The sequence below is a fragment of the Leptosomus discolor genome, chromosome 19, assembly GCF_034619465.1.
Source record: "Leptosomus discolor isolate bLepDis1 chromosome 19, bLepDis1.hap2, whole genome shotgun sequence".
Classification (NCBI taxonomy): Eukaryota; Metazoa; Chordata; class Aves; order Leptosomiformes; family Leptosomidae; genus Leptosomus; species Leptosomus discolor.
This window is the reverse complement of record NC_141409.1, coordinates 10,864,847-10,883,099: the sequence shown is the minus strand read 5'-3', so window position 1 is coordinate 10,883,099 and position 18,253 is coordinate 10,864,847.

Genomic DNA, 18,253 nt, shown 5'->3' with positions numbered 1-18,253 from the left:
TTTCTGGCCATCAGGTGGGCCTGTGATCCCGAAGCATGCAAGGAGGTGTCCTCCTGGGTCTTGCTGGGAGAAAAGTGGGCTTTTTTGACAAATTTTAACAGCAGGAGGAACAGGTCCCCCTGCCAGAAGGATGCTGGGCTCCAGCGCATTCAGCCCAAGTCCCTGAGAAGAGCAGGGAGGGGTGGTGAATGGCTCTCTAGGACTTTTTGCCAGCCAAATTAAGCAGGGGTTTGATACAGGGAGCACTGTAAAGGGCTTGGGCGCTGCTCCTGATGCGAGTCCGGGAGCGAGCTCTTGTTAATTCCGGTGGCAGGGACGGAGCAGCAGCACCGCTGAGTCCGTGGCTCCCCGCCAGCTCTTCAGCCATGCTGGCTGGCTCCAAGAAAAGCCCTTCAGAAGTGCCCTTGTCTTCCTCACCCGAACCAGTGGCAACGGGTCACGGCGTTCAGTTCTGCACCACCGGTTGTGCCGGAGGGTCGGCACTTGCCCCTGCCCCAGCCAGCCCCAGCCACCGGCACGGCAGGCGCCGGTGACACCGACCTGGCCTTGCTGCAAAACACAACAGGCTTGCTTAGGTACGGGGATGTTTTTTCAATTAAAACAACCTCCCCCTCCCTTTGCTCCTGGTCTCAGTGGAGCCTTGGAAATGTTTCTGCACTTAACATTGCATGTAATTACGGGCTGGCTGTCTCAGAAAGCAGCCCTCGATGTACTTAGCAGCGTCACCTTCTGATTTTCATGGCAGCACTTACTAAGCAGGAGAGGAGGGGAGACAGGAATTATCCAAGTCTTGTGGGAGCCATACATCATGCTCAATTTTTTTTTATACCCTCCATTAGGCTGGAGCGTGGATGTGTGGGATGGTGCAGCGCCAGGCAACACAAAGTGTCCCCCGAGTCACGGTGTTCGGTGGCACAGCCACGGTCCAGCCAGCCCTCGCTGGCCTTCTGGGGATCTGGCCTCCCGAAGGAGAGCCCTGCCTGCTGCCAACAGCCTTTGCTGAATTTTGCTGCTAGCACCAGCGAGGAGAAACGCCGGTGAATGGGGTCTTTGGGGATGAAGTTTCAGATTTTGATCCATGAGCCAAATTAAAAGATTATTTTTCCCCTCAATAAACAAATCCCCTCTTCCCCTTCCTGCTAGCCGAGACATCTGCTCCTCTGAAAAGAGCTTGCACCACAGAGAAATGCCTCCTACTGCGTGTCCTACTGTCCTTTCTGCCTGTTTTGATTTGCATCTTTTATATTTTCTTTGGATTATGCTAGTCAGAGCCCTCGCACAGATGAGGTAGTGGTGCCAGGGGTTTTTATATTACGAAATGCTGTTAACCTTTTGCTATTATTTGTCTTATACGTCCCCATGTGCTACAGATACGTCTTTTGTTATCAGAGAGGGAATCCTACAGGACTGCTATCAAACGCCGCAGCTAAATTGAGCAGGGTGGAGGGAGGGCTCGGCGGCTCTGTAGTGGTAATGAGCAGATGTGTACATCTCCAGTCCTGGAGGTTAAAGCCTGAAGCTTTTAAACCAGGGAAGATCAGAAATGCTACGAGAGCCAGGTTTAACAGGCAACCGAGCGCCCAGCCCGAGACTCGAGAGGTGGGCTGGCAGGGCGGCAAACCGGCTGGTTTATATTTGCGTGGCCATCCCCTGGCAAGCGCGATGCTCGGAGCTGCCTGCACTGGTTTGCGCTGGCGCCAGCACGAGTGGTGCCACGTGGGGTCCCCCATCCCAGCACTCACCCACCCTGGCACTCACCCACCCCAGCAGCAGCTCTGGGTGTCCCAGGGGCTGGTCCAGACCCAGCAGCTTAATCTTTAAGTGTGCTTTTACCCTCCAGACACGCTCTAGAAGTGCAAAGTTGACTTTATTTGACAACCCAGACACTCTCCAGGGCTGGGGGTGCATGGCTTCTATCAAAATGATATAGATGGCCTCTATGCTGCCCCGGTGCCAGCAAAGCCCTGTTTCGGTGACCATGTGTCAGTGTCCCCGTCCTTGCGGTGGGCTGGCACTCCCTGCCCAGCTCAGGGATGGGGCTGCGTTTCGGGACCCCTGGGGCAGCACTGCCTGATGGAGAGAAGAGCATTTCCATCCCCAGCCCTTCCTCCAGGCTGGGTGTTCCTCTCCGGCAACACCAAGGAGCAGAACCTGGCCTTTAGCTTAAACTGCTGATTTTTGTCAAAGGAAAAGGTGATTCTGACTAATGGAAAATGCATTTTTATTTCAGTTCAAGTTTCCCATCCCCTCCCTCAAGCCCTCAAAAAATGCCCTAATGACTCGTTCCCCCTTCTTAGGATCTCTTTCCTCTTCCCAGATGAGAAAACTGAGAGAAACCTGCAGACCCTGGACCAGGTCCACTGCTTGAAAGCCCGTTGTGTTTTGAGGGAGCATTGAGTTGGTGCAGAAAGGAATTTTCTAATGGGAAGGCATGAGGGTGTATTTATGCTGCCTGGTGGGAGCTCTGTCTTCCCCCAGGGACAGCAGCAAGAAGCAGCAACTCCTGCTCCGTGCAGCCCACAACCTCCCGTTGCCCCTCTCCATCCCTGCCCTGGCAGATGGAAGGCAGCAGCTTTTTAATTATTAAAATCAGTGCAGCCTTGAAAACACGTAGCGTGCTTTTGGCTCTGCAAATCATTGCTTTCGTGAGAGAGGAGCTGTAATAAAATTAACTGAGAGAGAGGAATAAACAAGTGGCACAGATGTAAATATTATATAATCTGCATTTCCTAAAATATCCCTGGCTTTGCATCAGGAGTTGGATTCAGAGGAGAACCGGAGCAAGGATGCTGATAGAAAACAAACAATAATAGCAGGCAAATAGTAATTAATCATTTGGTATATGGGTATTAATGTTTAAGTGCAAGCTTCTTGCTCAAGGTGCTTTACATCCCCCCCTGGGTTCCCCTCGCTGCTGGCTTGGGTGGACGGCAGGCAAAGTGGGGAAACTGAGGCAGGCGGGAAGCCTCCCCGCAGTGCTGGAGGGCCAGCCCGCCACCCGGGCTCTCATTTCTGCCTGGTGCTGAGCGCCCACCACCTGCTGGAGGTATTACTGAGTGTACTTCTAGGTTGGTATTTGGGGCTGGAGCAGATTTTTAGCGGGTGCAAAGGGATGTAAATCCTTGTAAGCCACCAGAGGTGGGATGCAGAGACCCTGTCCAGGCCTCCGGTGAGGCCGGGGGAGCGGACGCACCCAGCTCTGGCTCCCAGCTAACGTTTGCTTCTAGGGAACCCCTTGCCACACCAGTGCTGGAAAATATCCCGTCCTGCTTTCTGTCTTCACATCGCATCATAAGAATCTCAAGATTCCCTCCGGAATCTTATGTTTTAATGGTCAAATTCGTGCCAGGTCCAGATCCCATACCTAGCGTCAGGTAGCGACTTCAGAGCACCAGCCGGCTCTGCCCGGGGCTGCTCCAGCTCTGGCACAGAGGTGCCCGTTTCTCAGCCTGTCTGGGGAAGCCGCGGTGCTCGGGGCATCACGAGCATCAGGGCAAAACACTTCCAGGAGCAACGCTCAGGGCACGACCGCCCCAGCTCAGCGTGGGGAAAGGGAGTTTCTCCGGTTGGCGAGGCTTTGGTGCTGTTTGCCAATTTGGGAAAACACGGAGGAGAGTTACACCGAACCGCAGAGACCAGACAAAAGTTGCTGCAGGGTCATCCATGGGTGACACCAGTGGGTTTTTAGGGGAAGGGCACCCAGCTCTCCCGGAGGACCAGGCTTTACGCTTGCTGGCTGGAAATCCAGAGATTTATTTGTTGTAACGTGACAATCCCTCTATAATGTCCCGTGTTTGAAGTCACATTGGAGAGACGTATCCCATCTGGTGAGTCACAGCCTCCTCCTGTCACTCGGTTACCTGCAGGGCCTCCGCGGGAGGAGTGATGACTAACCCACGCAGAGTGACACATCACAGGGAAATGTAAATATTGTCTTTTATTTTTTGCCTTCTGAAGCCTCCAGAAGAAAATTATTTTTGTTTCAGTTTGAAAACATGAGCCAGCCTGGCGTTCTCTGCCATGGCTGGGAGAGCAGATGGGTCAGCCCTTCCCGAGCAGGCGGTGATGGGGAGATGCTGCTGCTTCCCATGGGTTTCCCCAGCCACTCTCCTGCTCCCCACCCCGCTGGAAAAGCCGTTTGCAAGAGCACCCAGCTCCGGCTTTGTGCTCGGCAGCGCGCCCTCCGCTCCCCCGCCCGCGGGCGATGCCGGCCACGCTGCCTGGACCTGGGATCAATATCCCAGGAGATCAGCTCCGGCCCTTCTGCGTGATGGGGATTCACGAGACTTCTGATCAAAAGCCCTTCTTGAATCGGGGAGACAGCGATCGATGGGAAATTAACTGTGCTTTAGGCCTGATTGCTCCAGCAGGAAGGGGCTGTGGCGGGGGGGTGAGTTCATTCCCCGCTCTGCAGGGATATCAAAAGGGGTTTGGTCCCAACTGGCTCCATCCTTTTTTCTCTATTCTTCTCCGTCAGACTTCAGACCATTCCCATTCCAAGAGGACAGCGGGTGCATGGGTGGGCACAGCCACCCCTGCGCTGTGGATGATGCTCTCTTCTCATCTTGGTGCTCCACCGGGGACGTGGGGCAGGGAGGGGAGCTGGGGGGAGGTTGGGACATGAGCAGCGCTGGGAGGGACGTGACTGCAGTCCCTTCCCGGTGCTCCTTCCTCCGTAACCTCCTCCACGTCATTTACGGGGTAAATGTCCGGTGCAGCAATGCTGTGCCCAAAGCCAGGGCTCCTCACGGTGCTGGGGGTGCCCGGGGCCACCTCGCACGGAGGTGGCACTCATCGGTGTCACACCAGGGACGGTCCTAATGGCAGCAGGGACAGATTTCCCAGAGCCTCTCTCATATGCTCTGAGTACCACTCACATCCCACGGGCTCTGTTCAAAACCAGCACTGAAGCCAGGCACGTGTGTCAAGGGTTTAGATATGATTTCGGTCTCGTGTTAGACATGTAATCGCTGCACATGAAACAGGTGAAAGACCATGTTCCCCCAAGGCATGGCCTTTATCATACGCAGCCTACGAGCGTTTAGCATCAGAGGGAGGGTGAAATCAAAAGAACAAAAATAAGTAAATGATTATAGAGAGCACAAAATCTTTTGCAAAGTTGTTCCAATTGCCTTTGAAGTTTCACCCAGAGATGCTCTTTTCTTTTGTGTTATTACCGTTTTGAAGAAAAAAAAAATCTGTATTCTCCACAAACCAGGTTGCTGCTGTACTTTTTATAAATGCCTGCCATCTCATCAGTGCCACATTAAACCAACATTTCGAATTCAAACCAACTATGCGAGCGGATAAATGTAGTAGTAATGGCAGGAATTAGAAAGCAGGGCGCAGGACTGAGGCAGCAATGATTTACGAGGCCCAGGCAGGAACAATCACAGGCATCAGATCACTTCTTTGCTGCCCTGCATGCACCTATTTGCATTTTATTCCTGACGGCTGGATTTTAAAGCTCAGTTCTCACCTGACTGGCAAATAGATGCTGCTCTTTTTTATTCTTAGCTGAACAAAACCATTAGGAAATGGGTGAGAAGACTGGAATTGCTCCCTTGGTGAGCTGTCGGGGTGTTATGCCTGTGCCCATCGCTGGGAAGCAGCGAGATCTCCTGACCCAGCACAGTGAGATGCTGAGCCCGCTGAGCACCCTGATATGCTGCAGAGTAAGGATCCCACTGTCAGCGATGCTCGTTCATGCCTCCTGTAACCATCACCTGTGTCCCATCCTGGTGGGCATTCCCCAGCCCCTTGGTCCTTTCCATGCCAAGCTTCTGCCACCGCCCCAGCGCTGGTTGTATTCCCCCGTCTCCTGCCACCTTCCCCAGGTGGTTTCCCATGACCAAACTGGTGTGGGATCGCAGTGCTTCCCTTTCCAGCCCCAGCTCTTTGCTCATAGCAGCTGGAAATGCCACAGCAACATCCATCCCCCAGGGATCAGTGGCACCAGTGACGGGCTTGGGACCCCTCCTTTAAAGGGGGAAGGGGCTGCAGATGCCCACAGGCTCTTAGGGTGCTGCAGTGGGACGGAGCTGCTGGAAAAGGGGCTCTTGTTGAATCTCCCATAGCCCAGGGGAGCCAGGTGTTCTCCCTGGGGGTTTCTCCGAGTTATTCTGAGTGCTGGGCTTGTTCCTGGGGCAGCACGCGGAGCTGAGCCCTGTCTGTGGGAAGGAGGAAAGCCGGGACTGCGCCGGACTCCTTAAGGCTTCTAAAAGGCTGATGGCTGGTGGGTGTAAATCACCAGCACGCCGGTGGCTCCCTGGGGTTTTTATGGCGATGTGCCGCTGTGTGTAAAACCGGATCGATGGACTTTGTGGGAAGATACTAAACGGACGCGTGCGACCCTGATGGCCTTGTGCCGGCGGCTGTGACTTCGGCTGCAAGACGTGCTTTCCCGCCATCGATTGGTGGCTGAAATGCTGCTAAAAGAGGGAAAAGATGTGAGCACCAGGGGGATCCAGTTAGAGAGGAGCCCCTGGAGCTCGAGATTGCTCCCTGCTGCAGGGGACGGTCCCTCCGCAGCTCCGCACCGCGAGCATCAGCCCTTTATAGCCCCTTTGTTACCAGAGGCAAAGCAAAATCCTGCTTGTTATCTGCCGTAATAGAAAACAGAAATCCTGGTTTGGGGCCAGGATTTGCAGGATGATGCCGGGGCATTGCTCAGCTTTTTCTTTCAGATCTGAGCGTTTCGGAGTTTCGTGCCGTGGCTTCACTGAGCCCTCGCCTGAGCGGCAGCTTCAGCTTCAGCCAGGAACTGATTTTTACACGTGCCTCGTCAGAGCCCACCTTGTCACAAACTTCTCCACTCCCTCAGTTCATCAATACAGCGGGAAATTGATAGCGAGCACTTAAACCTCCTTCCACCCCAACTGCTCGGTGGTCTTTGTCAGAAAAATGAAATATAATAAAATAAAATGAAATGAAATGAAATGAAATGAAATGAAATAAAATAAAATAAAACAATAAAATAAGATAAAATAAGATAAAATAAAATAAAATAAAATGAAATAAAATAAAATAATAAAATAAAATAAAATAAAATAAAAAAATTAAATGCAAACCAGCAAAGTTTTCCTTTGCCAAACTCCACAGGAGCTCAGTCCTGGCATGGTCCCACGGATGCTCAAGGGACCCTCTGTGGATAATGCTGGTTTTGCATTAGTGGTGGCGGAGCTGATTTGCTCTGTGCCCTTGGATCCTGCCTCCTCCCTGGCCGCTTGGCTCCCTTCGTGTCCAAACTCCTGCCTCTGTCCCTCGCTGGCCTCAGCAAACACTGCTGCGAGGACTCCCCAGCCCGCCGCTCCTTCTTGCTCTGTGTGTTCAAAACAACTTTCTCCTTATACAAGAGGGGACAGTTTGGGGCTTTTGGAATACAGGGCACGTCCACCGCTTGGTGCAAAATGCTTTTCACCTTGTGAGATGTTTAGATAGCTGAAGTGAGCAGGAGGGATGGGGTTTGTTTTGCATCCCCCCCCACTGCTTCAAACTTCCTTTTCATGCAGGGGCAGAAGCCAATGTTTGCTCTTCAGGCTCTCTCATGCTCCTGCATGCATTTAAACCAGCTCTTCCCTTTGCCTGCAAACAAGAGGAAAGCGACTGCTGTCCCCGTCCTTTCCCTCCGTCCCCTCTCATCTTCCACCTCATTACAACAGCTTGAAATTTAAACAAACAGGCAGTTTTTCGCACTTGACTCTCCCACCGCTCCAGGGGCTGAAACGACGCTACAGCGACCAGCTTTGCTTCGTCATCCCGTGTTGCTGCAGCCACAAGACTCAGAGAACAAAGCACGCTGACCAAATTAACCAGATGGGCATTTCTGTGCTTGCCAGCATCCCCTTCCTCGGTACGGATGAGCAGGGGCGAGAGGTGAGAGGCAGGAGGGGCTGTTTGCCCCTCACTGCTACCCCTGCCCCTCGGCTCTGCCTGGAGCTCTGCCCAGGCCACCCTGGGGCATCTCCCTGATGGGGTGGCCGTCTCCTCCCTGCATCACCTAACACACCTCCCCGGCCTTTCCCCTTGCTTTCAACCTCCTAGCAGCTGTCCCACCTCCACCACTCACATACACAGATCAGGTCTGCAGTCTCGCAGCATTAGAAACTTCAGAAGGTCCTTGCATTTCAAAGGGCCAGTGGGGATTAAATGCGAGATGCCCTCCCTGTAGTCAGTCTTTGAGCTCCACGGATCAGTGGTGAACCACCCAAGGATGTGAACTCAGCCTTTGGCTCTGTCACCCGCTCCCTTTGGAAGTAAGAGCGAGGGGAAGTGTTTAACCGTGGATATAGCTGTACATCAGACAGCCCTTGATGTCACTTACAGACAGGGGTGTTTCAGTTCAGAGAGACGCTAACATACCCACTTCTGCTGCCATGCATATGGGAAAAAAAGATGTTGCAGGGATTTCTCCTCCAAAACACCTCTGAACAAATGCTCTCATTTAGACCCGCAGTGCCAATCCCCCATGAAAATGGGAGGACTTCAACATTCAAAGTGCGGGGACAATTAAAAATGGCTTTTTTTTTTTTTTTCTTTTTTCCCCACGAAACAGGGAAATACATTATTTCACCTAATATACTCATCAGCGGAATCCACCCTCATTTGCAGGCACAAAGAAATCCATCACGCGGTCCTAATTCACGATGCTCAGCGGTTTTGCAGGAGATGGAGACAGCAGCGGACACAGGGAGGTTGCTTAATCGGTTGCTGGAGAAGGCTTGCATTTCCCTCCCAGCTCTCACACACATGAGCAGGAGCTGTGACAGACACGGGACCTTGAATACCAAAGCAGAACTTGAGACGGGTTACGTAGGCACTTATCTGGGAGTAATGAGGACGAAGGTGCAGTAATAGGAGCCTTTGTGTCTAATAAAGGGCAATTTATTCAGAAGGCTCCCGGAAAGTCAGACCAAGACAATATCAACCTCAACTAGTTACCTCCTGATCCGAATCTCTAAGTGGCAGAAAAAAATTACACCCCCTTGTCCCGCTGCACAAACAACTGTAACTGGGGACAGCCGTGATAAAACACACTCAGAAAACCCGTGGTGGGCACAGCCTGACGGAGCTGGCTTGTCCCGTGCCGGTCCCACATCACGAGAATCAAGATTTGCAAGGATGGAGGGATGCAAGGAGCTTGAGACCAGGGCATTTCACAGGCTGCCACATCTCCAGCCCTCTGAGGTCTTTTGTTTTGTTTTATTTTTGCTTTCCCCGCCTTCCTTCTGAGGCAAAGCATTGACAACATGGGGGTGCCTGGTTGACACGTCAAGGGAGCAGGAGCAGCGTGGAGAGGGGCTGCCCCGTGGGGCTGCTCGCAGCCAGCCTGCTCCAAACCTCCTGGAGGGCAGAGCCTTCCTCTGGGACAGCCGGTGAGATGCTGCAACCCCCTGAAGCGGAAAGTACCCCCCAAGGAAGATCCGTTCTGCATCTCCCTTCCTAAACTCCCACCGGCTTCAACGCTTCATCCCTTAATCCAGCGCAGCCGTGGCGGCAGTAGCGGTTATCCTGAACAGGTTGCTGGACAAAGCGCTATGATTTGTGCTGAATCACAGATGCTCCCTCTAGGAGGGAGGGATTAGGTCGTGCCTCCAGAATTAGAGCATGTCAGTGGTGTCCGAGGCGATGTCGACACCCTCCCTGCCTGCTCAGCTCTCAGAAGGAATTGATGTTTTCTTTCAGGTGGGCAAGCAGCTCTTGCACCAGGTTTTTTGATCTGTGCTTAAAGCATGACCCAGCACACTCCCCAAGATGAATATGTATTGTGCCTTTTCTGTGGGTAATTTTAATGCAATTTTGCTGATGAGCTCTTAAATCTATTTTTATTGCGGCTAAAGTGCCTCACTATCCTTTAAGGTAAATGCAGAGCTGGCCAGGTTTCATGTTCCTTCGCTGTCCCCGCTCCTGGGTTGGAGGGAACGGCCGTGCCGGGATTGCACCCACCGACAGTGCGCTGTTGGTTACACACTTAAATTGGGGTGAAGTAAAACCTGTCAGGGGGAAGATATCTGGCTCGAAGAGACTTTTCACAGCAAACGGAAGGAAATAAAGGGCAGACAGCTCTGTCAGAAGCATAAATGTTTAATCAATTCTTGCTTAACTCGGCAAACCTTTCTTGGATAGAAAGTTCGCAATTATTACCTGGATCAAGACAGCTTAATTAAGCAATTAGGATGTAAAGTTAACAGCCCTTGCAGAATGAGTTGCAGTGCTTTAATTTCAGAATTTCTCGTGCATGTAGGAGAATAACGATTTGGGAAAAGATAACTTTTTTTTTTTTTCTTTCTTTTTCTCCCCCCAAAACAACACCATCAAATTAATAGGATAGGTCACTGATGGGAATTTTGCCTACACTGGGAAGCAGTAAAACTTTTTTTTTTTTTCTTTCTTTTTCTCCCCCCAAAACAACACCATCAAATTAATAGGATAGGTCACTGATGGGAATTTTGCCTACACTGGGAAGCAGTAAATCACGGAATAAAGCCCCGTCCTCAGCCTTGCGCCAGCCAGAGACGATGGCTCCTTGGAGAGCCCACTGAAGACAAGACGTCTGTCAGACCAACTTAAAGTCCCTCCTGTGGCTTCCCGGGAACTGCACAAGTAAACAAGCCAGTGAGATGGCTCCAGGGAGTAATGTGCTGGTCCACCTCCAAAATCTACGGAAATGGGGCTGCAGCTTTCTAATGATTTTCAGCCAGCACCAGACTACAGTCGGAAAGGCCAGCCAGGGTCGAGATGCAGAGTCGAGAGGCACAGGACACACGTGCTGGACATCTGCCTGATTTGCATGCTTTCTCCATCTGTTTAGAGAGACCTTGGACATTCTGGCAGCAGAAACGCTCCTCCATCACGGTGTCATGAAATACTATTGGAAAAGAAATGGCACATGCAAGTTCCCCACCTCCACCTTGATGGACTTGACTCGGTGTCCTATGTGTAAGACATCTCGATGCCGTGGCCAGCAGTACTACACGGCACAGCTCCTCTTTCTGCTGGTTTGGGGAAAGCCAGTATTTCACAGAATAAACTTACTAGGTTTGTAAGCTCCTTAACCTCCATCTCCGGTGACCTAGAAACACCATAGCTCCTTTGGTGTCCCATGTGGTCACATCCTTCCCTGCCCACGGATGGATTTGACAGCTCCTGATGCTCGGAAGACAGGCTAAGCCTGAGGCTGAGCTGAAGGAGTGTAACATGACTGAGGAAAGTATAAAGCTGAGTGATTTTTGAGTTGGGTCATAAAATCTTTATGGTAAGTAAGACAAACCCCTTGAGGCTTGAAATTGTAAAATTCTGGTTCCGGGCTGTTGGTACTGGAAATTAAATTCCCATCCTGCAGTCTCAGATGTGCCTTACGCAATATTCAGTGATACCATCCAAGAGCGAGAAGTGATGCTGGCCAGACTACGTCCCACCACAACCACTTGTGGCTTGCTTGGTCCAGCATTCGCTGGTCAGGAGCAAACATGAAAGAACCGATGGGTTTGGAGCTCACAGTAAAAACATTCAGGGAAGTGCTACACCCCGAGAAAAGGGATATTTCTCCAGTGCTTCCAACCCTGCTGTTAACAGCATGAATCCTCCAACACATCCATCTAAATATATCTGACAGAGAGGGCTCCAGCTTGGACCCTGGCCAACACTAGCGGTGCTTTCGTTGCTTGGATGGGTTTTGAGGTTGCCCTCTGCCTTTTGGGGTCTGATCTAATGGCAGCTGAAGTCAATGGGAATCCTACTAAGGACAATTACGCACACAATAGATGAGCAGAAGAACGAGAAAGGAAATGGGTTTCCATTTCAGAGTATTAATTTAAACAGCTCCCTTGGGGCTGTCTCTTTAAGGAAGCCTAAAATCGTGTTTAAAGACTGCAGGCACAAAACACAGCTTTTTCTTAATATCTTTGGGTAATTAAAATCTGGCAGTGGGGGAGGATTAGCACAGGTTATATATAGTATTTCAATTTAAACTTTTTCTGATCCCTTGAAGTTTCTACTTATTATTTTTTTAACAAACTTTAATCTAGCTACCATAGATCTGCAAATTAGACCTAGCGAGGGCCAGCTCATTTGAGACACTGCTGACATGTTTGATTTGGAAGATGATGGGCTGATGGAATAGTCTGAGCTGTGTGGGCTGAGGATCTGGCCAGAAAAACACAGATGTGGGAAAACTGATCTTGACTGGAATTAATGTTTTCAAAGTAGTGAAGACAAGGCTGAATCAGCTGAGATTTCGAGCCAGAGACACCCAGACACGGTCCTGCCTCCCTCACATGCCCAAGGGCCATCTCCAAACCATGCCCAGTGCCCAGTGAAGACCTGAAGCAGAATTGTGCTTCCCTGTAGTAGGAACGGAGCAAAGTGACTGACCCCAGAGATGGATCGTCAGAAAGCTGAGAGATTTGGACAAGAGGAAAAGAAAGGTTTTGAGCGGAAAATTCAGGACTTCAGTAAATCGTGGTGCAGTCGATAAGCACAACCAAGAGCTTGCAAAAATAGCTTGTGAACTGACCATCCTGTTAGTTAGCCACAAGAGCAAAAACAGGAGGCTGGTCCTCAGTCACACCGTGATGGATGCACACCCAAGGGATGCCCAGAGACCGGTGTGCTCCAGGACGGGGCGATGCACCAGCCTCTCTAACCTCAGTACCTCCATTCCCACTGGCCTTACTCACATGGGAGAGAACAACCCTGCATTCAGCGGGTAATGATGAAGCCTCTTGAGGCTCCCCTGGCAAAAAGCCACTTTAATAATCTATAAGACATGGTTGATTGAACAGGGAAAAAGCCAACAACAGCGCAGCAACCCAAATCAATGCTTGATAGCAGCCTATTGTTTGCTTCCTCCAACAGTCCAACAGGATGATTCCTTCCTCACAGCTCCATCTCACCTTGAAAATGCCACAGACCTTGTATGTGGGGAAATTTAAAATACAGCACTCAGATGCCCATTGGCTACCTTGCGGGGGACACCACTGCATATGTTGATTTATCGTTGGACAGTCTAGGTAGCAGTGCAATATCCATTGTAGTTTGTCATGCTGAAAATACGGCAACATTTGTTATTTTCTGTTCCCCCTCCTTCCACCCATCAACAAAAGTGGGTGGAAGTCAAAATTGCTGAGTAAAAATATAATGTATGTACATAAGGAGAGGAAGCAAACGACCGGGATTACAATTTATTGCAGAGACTGTAGGCGGCGTATGTGATTGCACACAAGGAAATTGCCAGAGATGCAGATATTTTGCAGAGCTTCTTACTTACTTTCTTTTTTATTTTGCGAGTAAATAAGATATTCAATAAGAGTTGGCAATTTTCTCACATGCAGCCTCCAAACAGCTCTCTATTTTTGATGATGAGTAGTAATTCTAACATTCCACCTTAAAAAAAAACACACAGAAAAACACCCAATCTTCCACACTTTGTATTTTCCTAATGGAAAAGGTTTATTCTTGTAAGAAATTACCCTTCATTTATGAAAAACATTTGATTACTTAAAAAAGATCACTACTGCACATGCTGAGCCATACAGATGTGTAGTATTGTATTGCTGAAATACCCCAGGTCTTTTTGAGATCGCTTTGGTATTGATATAAAAATCAGATGACATCAGTGGGTTGGGGAGCTCAGAAGAGCTGTGAAATACCCATCCCATTGGCATCTGTCTTCCTTAGCTGCATTGACTGGAAACATCAGACGCAAATTTCTTGGAGAGGTGGCCCAGAATGACAATTTGGAGTGAGTGAAGGTGGTGAGATGGGTGAGAAGTGAACCCAGCCATGCAGATTGTCTCCCAGAGAGGGTCAGGAAGCATGGGTGTCACTCCCAACCAGCTGCATGGGGATCGAAAGCATTTGGAAAATCAGATTTCCAGATGGTATAGAAGCAGGACAACACCAGGCCAACCCACTGCGGTCTGTCAGCAACGAATATAGATGGGGCTGAGTAACACGCTACCAAGAGGAGCATTTATCCTCATAATCAGTGGCATGTTTTGTCCTCTCTCCTTCTTGGAAGAGACCTCTAGGGAAGTCACTGAAATGCTTCTGCATCTGCAGGCAGCTCTTCTAAGGCCCCCGCTTTGGGGACAGGTGGCCAAACGCAAAAGCATATGTTTCATTTATTCATTTCTTTATGTTTAGGTATCTAACTGCCACTGGAAATCAATGGTCATCAGGCTTCAGCCAGCTTCAAACCTACCCCTCAGCCTGGTGATCAAGGGAAAGGCTGTAGGAGCCGGGTGACTGATGCTGTGTGGCAGTTTGAAGGATGGCCAGATGTAGGAAGGGGAGGAGGCAGGGGGAAGAGAAACCTTTGAGAAGAGGCAAACAAACATCTTAACTCCTGCACCTTAATATTTTTACCCTAACGAAAGGAGGCTTGTGGCGTGTACACGTGAATGTGTGCATTCACGTGCCTTTCCTTTTCCTCTCCCAACATTTGAGCCCGTGGTAGATATCAGCTGATCTGAGGCTGAAAATCTCTGAGATACTAAGTCCCTAAAATTTGGGGCAAAATAGAGTCTCCACTTTTGTCCCCAGAGGCAAGTGGCTCCAGCGTGACCTCCCTCTTGGGAGCAGCCACGGGAGAGCAATGGGAGGGAAGGGCTGGGAACTGTGACTCCCCTTATTCCCAGCAAAGTTTAAATATCACCTGCTAAACTCAGCCTTACCTCCAGGCTTTCAACAGCATCCTGTCTCGATTTTGAGACAGATGCTGAGGATGCCTAAGCCCATCCATGACCATGGACCCATGGACAGAGTTTCCTGAAGTTTCCGGCATACTATTGAAAACCAAGTCGCTTGGGTGAGCGCTCTGCTCTCAGCCGTGTCCTGGGTACCATTTCTCATCTGTCCCCGAGGAGTCTAGGCAGAAGAACGACTCAAACCAGTGGTGTTAAACACGTGCAGAGGAGCACATGGCTCAGGCAGCCAGGGCGGGAGGCTGAAGCCAGCCCGCGCGATGCAGAGGTGGCTGCGTGCCGAGGCTGTGCCTTGCGGCGTGGAAAGCTCCTGGGAAGATGCATCTCAGACACTGAATTAGCTCCCTGCAGCTTGAAAAAGGCAGTGAATAATGTAGACGGGAAAATGAGCACAGGACAATCTGGCTGTCATCCAGTTTATCCAAATATTGCTATTTTTGGCTTTGTTCGAGTTCCTTTGTAGCTTAGAGGCACATCCCAAGATCCCAGTGCTTTTGATCTGGAATGTGCTGAATAATTCCCTTTGATAATAATAATAAAAAAGGAATTTTTGACACTGCCGCCATAGCAACGACTGATGTCATAAATGCGGGAGCGTGACTTCATGGCGGGACCCGAGTTCAGAAGGAACTTTTGCTCAAGAGCAAATATCACCTGCAGCAGAGTGGGGAATACAGAAAACCGAGTAAACAACAGATCGTTGCTTTGCATAAATGTCCTTTTACCTCGAGCGCCGCTGAGGATGAACGCTCCTTCCCCAGGTATCAGACAGGTCGTTACAAGCAGGGCTCTCCGTGTAGACAGCGTTAAGAGAAGTGTTTTTGCAGGTGCTAACCCACTCCCAGCCCTCTCTCGGGGGGTGCCTCCAGCGTTGAACTGCACAAGCTATGAGATTGCTAAACAATTCCAGTGAGCTGAAGGATTTCTCTAGTTTTTCTTAGCACAGCAGAGCTGCGCTGAGCCTGGACTGGTGTGGAAACCAGGGGGTTGTTACCCAGCCCCTGCTTCCCAGGACAGGCGCTGTGGCTGTGGGAAAAGCTGTCCTTTTATATAGGGAGCCTTTGCCCTGGGTGAGTACAAGCCATCTGGGTAAATGCAAGCCATTCCGGGTGAATACAAGCCATCCTGGTGAATACAAGCCATCTGGGGGAACACAAGCCATCACTGATGGCTGCTGCGGCGAAAGGCTCTGCTGGAAATGCCCCTTGCACATCCCGGGGACTGCTTGCAGGATGGCTCGCTGCCGCTGAGCCAAGTGGCTCTTAAAAGGCATTCTGGACAAAAATAAAATGTACTGAGGCATTTTAAATTCAGCCTGGAGGCAATCTCCGTCTGCAGCCCTTGGTTCACATCACCATCTGGCAGGAGGAGCTGAAATCCATTTCCATCAGAGGGCTTGCCAGCAAGCAAAATAAAGTGAAGGTGGGAGCTGGTTTCTCAAAAAGCAAGGGCTTTTTCAGAGCTCCCGCTGCCTGGCAGCCTCCGAGACCCACGCCTGGGGAAGCGGGAGGCTTTTACTTGAGACCATGTTGTCATTGCCTAAATCTGCAGCAAAAAAGCAAAACCAGAGAGGTCTTTGTCTCTCCCAGTCTGTGATACAGGGTCTGGGGCACTGGCCAAGGCTCAGAAAATTCAGCTACTCCTAGACTAGCTAGTTAAAGGGTCCTTTCTTCTAGCCTGTACTTCTATAAAAAGAACAACTTCTTGGGGGGTTCCCTTTCATGAATAACTTGAAATCCGAGGGCAAGGACCAAACCCCAGCATCCCACTGCAGTGCCCAGCACTCGTTGCCTGCAGACCCAGCACCCAGGTAAGGGAGAAACCAGGGGCCACGCCTGGACATTCAAGGTGTGTTTTAGCCTGAGCCCAAAATAAGGCAGATCAGAAGGTAAGACTCAGCTCTCTAAAGGTGTTGCATATCACACCCATATTTCAAGTAGTATTTTGTCAGCTGGCATTGTACAACAGAGATGACTGTGTCTAAAGGGAGTCTGATTTTCCAACCTGTGAGGGCACCTGCCTGCCTGCCAATAACAAATTAGATTCATTTATAAAATCTCTGTCATTGTCACCAGGCAAGTTTCTCCAGGGCTACTGAGACACAGGCCTCAGGCCAAGTTATATTGCTCGCTTCATCATCCCGCACGGTTGCGTTGCCTGCACCAAATTTTCAAAATCTATTACTCGCATTAGCCTGGGGTTTGAGGAAACAGATTTCCAATAGTTTGCAAATATCATACTCGGAACAAAAGCCATTTCCCTTCTGCAAAAAAAAAGAAAAAGAAAAAAGGAACGTGCGTTAGAGGCCTCAGCAGCTCCCTGCCACAAGACCGAGGAGACATTTTGCTGCTTTGTGGGTTTTCTGCCTGGCAGCACAGGACACAGCGGAGACCCCGGGCACAAGCGCTGGATGCTCGGGAGGTGCCAGCCGGGATCCTTGCAGACACGCCACAGCCCCGGGGGAGCTAACCCTGCCTGCCTGCGCAGCAGCTCCGCGCTCTCCAAAATAACCCCCACGACCCCCAGGCTGCCCTGCAGTTACAAATAGCGAAGGGCAAGTCTGAAGCACCGCAGCCATGTGTGGTTCGCCTTAAAGTCCCCATTCCCACCGGGCTGGGACAGGGATGGCTCGTGATGGAGAAGCTCAGCGATGCCCTGGGGAGAAGGTAGGGAGAGGAATCAAGCACCCGCTTGCTTCTTCCCCCCCTCCCCGCCGCCACAAGCAGGTTTATGAGAAAGAGAGGTCAAGGGCACAGCTCAGAGCGTGGTTTGTTCAGGGGATTGGCTTGAACAGCCTTAAATCTCCCCAATTTCTCACAGCCTGCTGCAAGTGAGCCCGGGAGGGGCTGTCCCCTCTCTAGGAGCGGGGCTGGAGGGCTCAGCGCAGCTCCGCTCCCACAGCCACAAACTTGCTGGTGGTTTCCCTTCTCAAAAGATCTTTCCATTTCACGATCCAACGTTCCTCCTCCCTGCCTCGTCAGAGCAGCGTTTCAGCCACTAAAGTGGGACGAATGGCTTGACGTTGATTTCATATTTATTTGTTGTCCTTGAGATTAAATATTCTTAAATAATAACACCAAAAAGGCTTAGAGCAACAGATGAAATTCTTCTGAGCTCCCATTAATTCAGTGCAGTGAAGAGACATGAGATTAAATGGGTGGGGTCAGGCTCTGCCCACAGAGAGGTAGAGGATTTATTTTTCCTGAAATAACGGGGGTTTTCTGAACCGGTGCATACACGGTTTCACGTAGAAGCTTAAAATCAGGGGAACGTTAATCGGCTTTTATGGTCCATGCCTTTAATCAAAGCCTGTTGTAATTAACGTGCACGCTAATAACTCTATAAATGCAGGAGAGATTTAATAGGAAGAGTTTGCACAAAAGGAATTCCAACCAGAAAACAGAGTTCAGGGTGTTTCTGGCTGTGGGCTCAACCTGAGTGAAGAGCAACCGGCCTGCTGCTCCTCTGCGGGGTCGGTCTCCCCTTGCCTTCACTGGGGTACGTGTGCCCTTGCAAACCCAGGAGCGTTTGCATCCCGGTGGTCCTGG